Genomic DNA, 12,603 nt, shown 5'->3' on the forward strand with positions numbered 1-12,603 from the left:
TCAATAGAGAAGGTGCACTGACAAACAATGGATGGCGGATAGATATTGATCAAATACATGTTTCAGCACTCCAAATGAATATTAAAACTTCCACTTTATATAAAACATTTTTAAATGCATTATATGCAGATGAGACAAGCAGTATTTATCTGCTAGACATGGAAAGCTATTAAAGATGTTTTAAATTAAGTAGCCATTTTAATATTTGCTTGAACCTCAGATTACTTGAATAAATATTCTTAATTGTTGTTTGTCTTAAAGGGGTTGTGCATCGAAAAGTAATTTATCCCTTATCCACTGGATATGCGATAAGTATCAGATTGTGGGGGGGGGGGGGTCTGACTGGAATCCCCCACAATCTCCTGCACAAGCCACAATTCTCTGAAAGGAGGGCAGGCTGGGGATGGCATGTGCACCATTCATTCTCTATGGGAGTGCCAAAGAGACCCGAGTGATGTACTCGGGCATCTCCAGCACTCTCATAGAGAATGAATGAAGCGTGTGCTGTCCCCATCATGCACTCCTTTCAGAGAGCTGGGGTCCGTGCAGAAGATCACAGGTGGCCCCAGTGGTCAGATCCCCATGATTTAACACGTATCCCCCATGCATAAGTTACTTTTCACTGCAGTACCCCTTTAAGGTTTTGGCTGACCCCACAATATTTCTAGTCATGTACTCCAGTTGACATAAAAAAACAATGAGGCTCAATCACAACAGTGCTTTACTTCCTGTTTTGCCTGAATGTGCAGGAAACACTGATGACTGTACATCAACCAGCCAAGTACTATGTAATCATCACATGATCAAGACATTTTTATCTTATGGAAATAAAAACAAAAAACTATGAATTGTCTCATTCAATGACTAGCAAAGCTCTTAAAACCAGAAAAGCCACCAGAAAAGCCTCCAAAAATAGTTAAATCATGGATGGAAAAATGGTCTGACAAGCAAAGGCAAATAAACTTTGGAAAGTGTTATTGTATTAACTCAGCTTCTTATATCTGGTGCTGGATATTCTGCTTTACTATTACAATATTACCATGTAACCTTATCTGTCCAGTCTGTCTATGTATGCTTTGGCATTTTATAGGTTCTTTGGGGTTTTACAGAGGTTTGTCTCTTTAGTTTTCTAGCCCAGTTGTTTAGTTTTCAATTTGTCTTGTATGTTATTATATGTCATTTGTTTTTACCTATCTGAGCCATCCTACAAGACTAAAACAATTCCCTGCAGGACCACTACTTCTACATGCGACTGACATCTAGGTTTAGTTCCATTTTGTTTTTGCTTCTGACAATTTATGAGCTTGTATGATTTCCATGTGTAACTACTAATAGGTCTCCCAATTCATCCTTACCATAAGCTGTGGGAGCATCTAAGTACTGGGAGCCATTATTAGGACTTCAGAATTGTGACTGCTAAGGGTAATGCCTGATTTTGTAGCCTAGAGATCCGTCAGTATTGTCAAAGATGTTACAGTAGATTTGTATGTGTGTATTGAAATAACTGTGTATGTCCATGGGCATACAGAAGATTATGTCTGGACTGATACCATTTTTGTGTAATTATCTATCTACAAAAATATAAATCGTAAAGGCATGTGGAATATATTGGAGTATATGAGTTCAACTTTTTTTTATATGCATGAAGATCCTTTACTTAAAAATGCATTTTTATTTGCAATTAATAAAAGCAGATACAATGTTTCTAACCTAGCCAGACTCTATCTTAGCAGCAAAGCAACATCTAGATCAAACAACATTGAACACAATAAAATGTACACAGTTGAGTTGTGAAGTGTTTGGTTGCTACTGTAACATATCATTTATGTCCCTATAACTTGGTGAATAAGAATGACTTTATTATGGTATACCCAAAATAGAACTGAACTAAAGTGCCATTGTGCTATCATACTTTAGAGAGAGTACATCAGGGTTGCCACAAACATTTTATGCTATAACCCATAAAGAATTGAATTGTGTTGAAGACAATATATAGAATTGTGATAAGTGTATATATAAAAAGTTTTTTGCTGGTTATTCCACAACTGGTCCTGTAACCATAAATTTATTTTAAGTGCACAAGGGACTGACATTTTGTGTTTACTGAAATAATACTTATGAAATCCATCAATCGAACCACTTATTTGTGCTGCTAAAAAGGACCATGTTCTTCCCAGACACTTGAAAAAACATATCCACAAGTAGTATATTGAACCTTTTACAACATTCCTCAGAGATAAGCAAAGAGGTTATTTAAAGAATTTTGGTTCAGTCTCAATGTAAATTGGTATTACTGAAGATATTGGATGAGCTGCATAACTGAGATTCTTTTCCCAGTGTACCAGTAACACGCCGCACCAGAACCAGACAGCTGTTAGCATATGCTTCTTTGTTATTTTCTGCATCAAATATTTCAGAATCAGAAATGAAATGATTGAAAGAAGATACAGGGGCTCATAGCGCAAGAAAACTTTACCGTATGGGTACTCATTGTTTACCCATATAATAGAATAAAGGACACAACCATTATTCCACATTAGTCAGTATAGAAAAGCCATTATGGTGACAATACACAGAAAGAACACAGTAATCCTAAATTATTTAGGGTCTATTCACACATACAGTACTATGCACATATTTGATGTGCAGGATTTTAATAGGTGTTTAGTTATTTAGTTCACATTGGAATCTGCATCCTTAAATCTGCAGATTAAAATCCTGCACATCAAATATGTGCAAGATACTGTACGTGTGAATACACCCTTATGTGGAACTCTTAGGTTGGCTTCACAGATGTCATGCATATGGCATAGGTTATCTCAGCCTAGATCTCAATGCAACTGATGTCTTAAATGATGACAATGTGCATCAGTTGTCATCAGTTGTATGGCATTGTATGAGTAATGCAGCAAGCTGTGTCGTGTCCAACCATCCAACGTCAAAATTAAGATGCTGGATGATTGTGGACTGTCCCATTCAAATGAATTGGATCATTTCTAGCATCAGTTTCCCTCCGGTGTTTTATAAGTAATTATGTTCAGGTTGCCCATCACCGTTCCTGGTTCCTTTTCTGCTGCTCAGCCCTTACTGGTGTTGGTTTTCTAGAACACAAATGAATAGCACTCCATAGCATTATATATCAAGATAGGGTAACCAGAAATGCAATCACACTTTCCCGATGAAGTTGTACAAACTGCGCACAACAATTGTGTTAATGTGCAATGCTTCAAACATGGCTCTTCTGCAGCTTTCTTGCACCAGAATCATAGTAGCAAACAGGGGAAGTAAAAAACTTCTAAATGACTATTCCCCTGTATGCTGGTGTTAGTTTTGACCTGAGGAAGAGGCCACTCAGTCATACTCTGCTTGAGTCAGGACACAGCTGTTAGCAGTGACTGGCTGAGTGGACACTTCCAAGTGTCAAGCTTGGCACTAAAAGGTACTAAGCAGTGGAAACAGGCACTGTAGGAATGGGGATGCATCCAGAACACCATATTTATCGGGGTATACCACAAACCCACCTATAACACGCACCCTCATTTTCCAAGGAAAAAAAAAAGTTTTTTGGGTAAAAAAAAAGTTTTCGGGTAAAAAAGTATTTTACTTTACCAAATATCCTTGTTAAAATGAGGGTATGTGTAGGTGTATGTATACCCTGATAAACTCTGGCACCGCAAAAGCCGCTGCGGTAACTGCAGTGGCTTCTGCGGGGCCAGAGTCCCACCGCCGCCCGATTCCCTCCCCATCCCCGGCTTTCATATTTACCTGTCCTGGGGCATGCTCCTGCAAGCTCCTGCAGCATCCTGCGCTGTCGCTGTGCGCTGCTCAATGACGAGTGACATTGCGTTGGTTGAGGACATCACTCGAACCAGAGTCTGCAGTAGCGTGCCCATGGATGGATAAATATGAAAGCCGGGGATGGAGAGGGAATCGGGTGGCGGCAGCGGGACTCTGGCCCTTCAGAAGCTGCTGCAGTTACATGATTTAAATCATCCACATTAAATCATTGAACCTCAGCGGCTTTTGCGGGGCCAGAAAGAGTTTATCAATGTATAAAACACGGATAGACTTTAAGCTAAAAAAATTTGCTTAAAAAATGTGTGTTATACACAGATAAATATGGTATATACTATATTGGAGTATTCATTCAAATACAAAAATAAAAGATGCATTCTAATTTCAGCAAGATAATTAGAGGTTTTGTGGGAGTTCAACCACTGAGGCCCCCGATAATACAGAGAATGCAAGCAGTCTGTGCCCTCAAATGATTGGTGAACACCCCAGTGTTCGGAAGCTCCAAAGAGAATGAAAGGAGAGCTGGCCACGCATATCTGCATTTTAGGGATCAGCAGGTGTCCCAGTGGTTGGATCCCCCTCTGATCCTCTAGTTTTTTTTACTATCCTGCAGATAAGAGATAACTTGCTGAAATGAGAATACCCCTTTAACTTTATGAAATGAATTGCCAATACAGACATTCTTGAACCCTCAACTTGCACTAGAAAAATAATTTGTTTCACTTTCTAATTATGAAACTAAATAAAGAACTTATTTTTTTTTTAAAGGATGAAATAAAAAAAAAAAAACTACTATCTGCTTGATGTTATCCAAAAGAACTCAGCAGTCTGCAGCATGGAATGATATGTAATTATTTGTAATTTGCATGTAAATGAAGCTTGTTGTACAATACCTATTCCTTCACAGCTGGATGACAAGAGAACACCAGGAAAAACTACCTTTATATTTATACTTTTAGGAATATCAATATTAACATTTAGTTTTATGGTTTTATATGGCACATATTATTAAAAAAAAGTATGTATATGTTAGTAAGTAAATGTAGGTAATATTACCTCATTATGTTTTCTACAAGCTCAGCTACCAATTGTCGGTACGTAGGTTCCTACTGGTAGAACTGGATTGTCACCACAAAGTTTTGAAAGAACATCCTTCCCCACATTATACTGTATATCAAGGACAATCCTTGGACTAGTGAGAGTACAGATGTGTGCACCATTACTATTGCTTCAATATACAGTCATGGCCATAAATGTTGGCACCCCTGAAATTTTTCAAGAAAATTTAAGCCTGCAGGACAGCTTGAATATCTTTGGAACTTGTTTGGGGCTGCTTATTCCCCATCCGGACTATCCTGCGTTGACACCTTTCATCAATTTTTCTCTTCCGTCCACGTCCAGGGAGATTAGCTACAGTGCCATGGGTTGCAAACTTCTTGATAATGTTGCACAATGTTTACAAAGGCAAATTAAATCTCTGGAGATGGACTTGTAACCTTTAGATTGTTGATATTTTTCCAAAATGTTGGTTCTCAAGTGCTCAGACAGTTCTCTTCTCCTCTTTATGTTGTCTATGCTTAGTGTGGTACACACAGACACACAATGCAAAGACTAAGTGAACTTCTCTCCTTTTTTATCTGCTTTCAGGTGTGATTTTTATATTACCCACACCTGTTACTTGCCCCAGGTCAGTTTTAAGGAGCATCACATGCTTGAAACAATCCCATTTATCCACAATTTTGAAAGGGTGCCAATCATTTTTGGAGTTTGGTGTGACATTAGGTCTAATTTGCTTTATTTCCTCCCTTTTATGGTTTAGCTCCAATACACATGTATAGCAAAACATGTGTTACTGCCTCTAAAAAATGTAATACGCTAATTGGTTGCTATAGGCACCTGCACAGCTTTTCCACTCACAATCGCTGGGTGACCTCACATAGACATATGCATACAACATATACTTCTCAATACATCTTAAAAAGTGCCTAATCCTAAAGCATCAGCTTCACATAAATTATCACTGTTCAGAATTTTATAGAGGCCACATGTCCTATTTCATCGATCTGTGTGTATGTATATATATATATATATATATATATTTATTTATTTTTTTTTGCTCTGTGCCTCATGTTCTCTATGAACATAATAAGTGGTCACAATTACTACTGGTTAAGGTTGCACTCAGTGGAAGTAGCGCCTCTGGTATTGATACAAACCTGTGATTATGTGACCTAATGTACTAGCTGTATTTGTGTTTCAGTGGATTTGAAGCTACAGTATTTTTTTAATAACCAAAGATTGCTGCTGTTTTGTTTGGACAAATATGAATTGAAAAGACAACCAGCAGAACGGGCTTGAATCCCGGCTGTCTATTCTTCTAATCCTAACTGAGCCTAATTAGAGTCTTAGAAATATATTGCTTTTGCTTTGCTCTATGTATGCACAAAACATTTAGCAGGTAATTAGAGGAAAAAGCCCTCACTGGTGGGTAAGGTAATTTCTTATTTGTCTGTCACAGAAGGGATTTGCTTTATTTGTGCTCTTAACTCTTCCAAGCTTTTCCTGCAGTAAACGAACAGCGTGTAATGAACAGCATGTAATGAATGGCGAGTAATTAGCAGCGACTCCGCTCAGTGAAGTTAAGAACTCATGACAACGATATCTTTCTTTGACCAATGTGCATACATTAAGTGTATTCCTTTCTAAAACTGACCATATATTTTATGTTCTTCAGTGGCAAAAATTAAAAATTGCCGCCCACATTTTTTCTTTTTATTATTATTAAGGGGCCACATTGAAACATAACAAGTGGCACTAGGCTACCGCTGTCGTTTGCAAAAAAAAAAAAATTACAAAATTGTAGATAATAACATTATATGTATATTTGTAATATACATTGGTTAAAAAAATTGCATATTTTTAGGGGAAAACTTCCCGTTAAGCTATTGCCTGAGTGTCTGCGGAGATCAAATACAGGAAGTGAGGGCAGAACAAGCATGATTTTGCATTACGGTGCATTTTATTTTTAAAGCTGAAAAGTCTTTATTTATGGGTCAGTTAAAAAGATACCCATGTTTATATGCTTTGTTATTATTGTACCACTTTAAAATATAACAAAATAAGTATGTTTTTTGGCCTTTGTGTTTTCTGGTTTTTGTTCCTCGTCTTAAGAAGTGATAATTATTTTATTTTTCTTCTTTAGACGCATATGATGGCTTGTTTTTTGTGTGACGAGTTGTACTTTTTAGTAAGAGTTGTAAGAGTGTAAACTTTTTTTTAACATAAATGTATGAAAGAAAAAAAATGTGTATTGTTTGTTGGGGAGATTGAAAAAAAGACTGTCATTTTGCAACTTTTGGGGGCTTTGTTTTACACAGTACACTTTATGAAAAAAATGACATGTTCTCTATATTCCGTATGTCAATGTGATTAAAATAATACCCCATTAAGTAAGTTTTCACACAATTTATTTATGGTGTTTTATTAGACATGAAAAACATGCCAGAAAAATTGCCAATAAACTACCACTGCTTTTTGAAGTGATTTTGCCATTTTTCAGGCATTTTTTCTGGCATTTTTTCCAGATTAGTCCTTTTTTTTTTTTTTAACCCTATTGCATCTTATTAGAGATGAGCAAATCTGATAAATCTGAATTTGTTAAAAATTTGAGGAAAAATTAGCATTGCAACAAATCCGGATATGGCCGCGATTCGATCGCACAAATCGCTTCATTAAAGGGGTACTTCCCTGAAAAAAAATTCTAAATCAACTGGTGCCAGAAAGTTAAACAGATTTGTAAATAACTTCTATAAAAAAAATGGTAATCCTTCCAGTGCTTATCAGATGCTGTATGATTCACAGGAAGTTCTTTTCGTTTTGAATATCCTTTCTGTCTGATCACAGTGCTCTCTGCTGACACCTCTGTCCATATCAGGAGCAGGAGAGGTTTGCTATGGGATTTGCTTCTTCCTAAAATAGACAGATGTGTCAGCAGAGAGCACTGTGGTCAGACAGAAAGGGGGGAAAAAAAAAAAAAAGAGAAGTAATTTACAAATCTGTTTAACTTTCTGGCACCAGTTGATTTAGAATATTTTTTTTCCGCAGTGGAGTACCCCTTTAAAGGGTTTGTCCAGTGGTTCTTTTTTTATAGTTAAATGGTGCAAATCCTTATATTTAGCTCACCAGTAGTGTTGCTCACGAATATTCGCAATTCGAATATTATTCGCGAATATCGCATATTCGCGAATTCGCGAATTTCGCGAATATAGCGCTATATATTCGTAATTACGAATATTCGTTTTTTTTGTTTTTTTTTTTTTTGTTTTTTTTTTTCACAGTACACATCACAGTGATCATCCCTCTCTGCTTCCAGCTTGTGTGGTGTAAAAAGGCTCTAATACTACTGTGTGAGACTGGCGTGCGAAAACTCGCGTATGCGAAAATTAGCATATGCTAATTTTCGCATATGCGAATTTTCGCGCATGTTAATTTTGCATATGCTAATATTCATATGTTAATTTTCGCATACGCGAATTTCGCATATGCGAAAATAAAATGGGAATATAACGAATATGCGAATATTCGCGAATATATGACGAATATTCGTCCATATATTCGCGAATATTCGCGAATTCGAATATGGCCTATGCCGCTCAACACTACTCACCAGTTCTGAGCCTGTTACTGGCTTCCTGTGATTGGCGCTCACATTTTTCACTCAGTGTTGTCGGCCATGTTGTGAGTGCCACGTCATTTACTCAGCTGTGATGTTTTCTGCTGCACCTCCTCCCAGCTGCCGCTCTGCCCCTCATGAATACGGTAATCACATTCGGCCGTTTTTTTTTTTTTTTTTTTTTACTGATTCATTGCTTGTGGCAGTCATTGGCTAATGATCAGCCAATAGCTGTTCAGAACAGACTCCGCAGCACCTATCTTCTTACTTGTTGTGCAGAGTCTTTAGCAACTGACTTACTTCTGAGCAGACTTTTGCAGTGCTGAGGGACTACTACTACTCCCATCATGGAACAGGCTGGTTTTCATGATGGGAGTAATAGTTCCCTGGCTGCTAGAGTCTGCCATCGGCTGTGGAGTCTACATTAGTGTTTGTACATGTCAATATCCCCCTGTGTCCATATCCACCCCAGTGGTCTTATTTCCCAGCTGCCTGCTGCTCCTCATCTTCTAGAAGCAGAGCAGCAGCGGTGACATGTCGGCGGTGGCTGCGGCAGAGAGTGAATGAATGGAGCTGACATGACGGACATGTTGGCTTCATTCATTCTCTGCCGCAGCCCGACATGTCCCCGCTGCTGCTATGCTCCTAGAAGATGAGGAGCAGCAGGCAGCCAGGGAATAAGATCACTGGGGTGGATATGGACATGGGGGGATATTAACATGGGGGGATATGGACATGGGGGGTGGAATAAACTTATGCACATTGGGGCCAATAAATTACTAAAAATATGCACGTGGGCATACATTTCATTTAAAAATGAAAGTTTAATCGGTATATACATTGCAGAGTAGCGCAGCATGCTGCTCGCTCCCCTGCTTTATAACTTCTGATCCCATCGGGTGTCAGAAGTGAGACCCAGTGTGATCAATCATTCGGCCCCTGTACTACTACCCCCGACATGCAACAGACTCTGTTCCATGATGGAGGTAGTAGTACAAAAAGTAATGTAGCCTCCACAGCCGACGGTAGACTCCAGCAGCCGGGGAACTACTACTCCCATCATGGAAACCAGCCTGTTCCATGATGGGAGTAGTAGTAAGAAGTAAGTCAGCTGCTAAGGACGTTGCACAACAAGTAAGAAGATAGGTGCTGCGGAGTCTGTTCTGAACAGCTATTGGCTGACCATTAGCCAATGACTGCGACAACCAATGAATCAGTAAAAAAAAAAAAAATGTTTGAATGATATTAACATATTCATGAGGGGCAGAGCGGCAGCTGGGAGGAGGTGCAGCAGAAAACGTCACAGCTGAGTAAGTGACGTGGCACTCACAACATGGCAGACAACACTGAGTGAAAAATTTGAGCGCCAGTCACAGGAAGCCAATAACAAACAGTATCTTCCGGGAAGATTTTAAAATAACTATAAAACAACTCCAGACAAGAAAAAGAAACCAGGCACAGAACTGGTGAGCTAAATATAATGATTTGCACCATATAACTATTAAAAAGAACCACCGGACAAACCCTATAAAGGGGCCAGTCAGGCAGAGCAGTAAAAGCCATTGTCACCTGCTATTAGTGCCTAATAATACTGTACTGAGCTCTACTACACAGCAATTCTGCACTGCAGCAGTTGGTTGTACAACAACTGTAAAGCTAACAGGCCAGTTGGGGAGAGCAAGAAAAGCCATAGTCAACTGATTACAGTGCCTAATACAGGTTGTGTAGTGGAGCTTATTGTCCTCTCATAAGTATAACCTGTGGGTACATAGGTGGTGTACATTTTTTTTTCCTGAAAAACTAATTTGGGCCTAGATACTGTGAAAGGCCAGCCAAATCCAAACCTTTATTTCTGTAGCCTTATACAGTTTTAAGCGGAGCGTATGGTCCAACTCTCAAAAGTGTAAACTGTAGGTACAACTACGTGGTGTACATTTTTTCTCCTGAAAAACTAATTTGTGTCTAGTTTCTGTGAAAGGCCAGCCAAAGCTACACCTTGTTTACGTAGCCTTTTTTCAGTTTGTAGTGGAGCACATAGTGCTCCTCTCATAAGTTTAAACTGTACATACACCTACATGGTGTAGTTTTTTTCCTAAACAATCTAATTTGAACCTAGTTACTGTGAAAGGCCAGCCAAAGCTACACCCTTGTTTCTGTAGCCTTATACAGTTTTAAGCAGCGTATTTTGTCCAGCTCTCGTAAGTGTAAACTGTAGGTACACCTTCGCGGTGTATGTTTTTTTTTCCCTGAAAAACTAATTTTGGCCTAGCTCCTGTGAAAGGCCAGCCAAAGCTACACCCTTGTTTCTGTCGCCTTATACAGTTTTAAGCAGCGTATATTGTCGAACTCTCATAAGTGTAAACTGTAGGTAGACCTACGCGGTGTACTTTTTTTTTTCCTGAAAAACTCATTTTGGCCTAGCTCCTGTGAAAGGCCAGCAAAAGCTACACCCTTGTTTCTGTAGCCTTATACAGTTTTAAGTAAAGCGCATTGTTTAGCTCTTATAAGTGTAAACTGTAACCTATGTGGTGTACGTTTTTTTTCCTGAAAAACAAATGTGGGCCTAGTTACTGTGACAGGCCAGACAAAGCAACACACTTGTTTCTGTTGTCTAATACAGTTTTAGGCATAATGGAGCGCATTGTCCTCCTCTCATAAGTGTAACATATATGCACTCAGCTGTATGTATGTCAGGCAGAGAAGTGTCAGGACGTGCACAGAGGAGTGGCAGAGGCCTAAATTCATCAGGCGCAAGCAGAGGTCGCAGCAAAGTAGGGGCATGTGGCAGCAGGAGTCACAGTGAGAAGTCTGAGCTCCCAGTGTCAGCTAGCAGTTGTGTCTTGACCAGCAACCCAGCAGCCATGATTGATTGGTTCACTTGGTCATCAACTTCATCCCAAGTGACTTCAAACACCCCCAGTCAATAGTCGGTGGGTTCCTCAGACTCAACCCTCAGTTGACATGGCTCTCATGCTGCTGCTGTCACCTCCAGGCTCTCATTGTGCTTCCATATGGTCTCCTCATGCTGATGCTGCCGCCTCCAGGCTCTCATTGTGCTTCCATATGGTCTCCTCTTGCTGATGTTGTCACCTCCAGGCTCTGTCATTGTGCCGCCAAATGGTCTCCTCATGCTGATGCTGCCACCTCCAGGCTCTCTCATTGTGCTTCCATATGATCTCTTCATTCTGCTGGCACATTAAACTTGTGAATCTATTTAACATCTTCTAGTTAAATTAATAAAAAATCTATGTAACCTTTTCAAGACTAAGGCTCCATGGTCGTCGTCATATATTACCTCTGTAATTACCACAATAATCCAATGAAACAGGTTGGAACGATAACAATGAACCATAACTGATTAAATGAAATATTCGCAGTTCCACACAGAGTAAGACAGTGGGAGGAGGACACTAAGAGGCAGGGGCTGGAACAGGTGGTAACTTGCCTCGCAGCTCGATGCTCACCAGAATGGGTCCTCAAAAAAGGATTTTAAAAAAATAAAATAAATTAAAATGAAATAAAAATTACATAAAAAAATCTCTTTAATCTCTTCAATTGCGACACCATGTGGTCTCCCAGCTGCCACATCCAGACGCTGTGTGGCAGTGATTCTAATAGCAATGCCTGTAATCTGCATGTCATACTGAACAACAGTATTATTTTTCTAACCCAGCACACTCCCTATGCGTTTTACGGGAAGGCAAATTGTTCTACACCCATATTGAGGCTCTCTGTAGCCCAGAAATAGCCATTTTTAATAGCAATTTGACACAAATAAACTTGGACTGAACTGAATTTTTTCAGAAAATTCGGCGAATCGGCCTAATTGAATCTTTTTTTTAAATGTGCTCATCTCTACATTTGACCCATTGAGTGTAAAAAGGTAAGTAGTGATGCATAATATCATTACTAACCTTCAATGACCATAGAGTTTACAACTCTGAATACTGTCCCTTCTTCTAGTGGAGCTAAGCTGTGCCCTAAGCTATACAGCCATGAATACAGCTCAGGCTTGGCAGGAGATATTCATTCTATACCTTCTGCCCAGCAAGAACATTGAGTAAACCAGTGATCTTTATAGATGGCTGTCTTATCATATCCTCTTGGTGGGATTTTCACTATGCACCAGCCCAGGA

The 12,603-nt window shown here is 39.2% G+C and overlaps 1 protein-coding gene across 4 annotated transcripts in view; it reads right to left on the reverse strand.

Annotated features, from left to right (window-relative positions):
• The window catches only part of GRID1 (glutamate ionotropic receptor delta type subunit 1), a 1,339,076-nt gene that overhangs the window by 333,875 nt on the left and 992,598 nt on the right, over positions 1-12,603 (reverse strand). The gene's annotated exons all lie outside the window — the stretch shown is intronic.

The sequence above is a fragment of the Hyla sarda genome, chromosome 7 (genome assembly GCF_029499605.1).
Source record: "Hyla sarda isolate aHylSar1 chromosome 7, aHylSar1.hap1, whole genome shotgun sequence".
Taxonomy (NCBI): Eukaryota; Metazoa; Chordata; class Amphibia; order Anura; family Hylidae; genus Hyla; species Hyla sarda.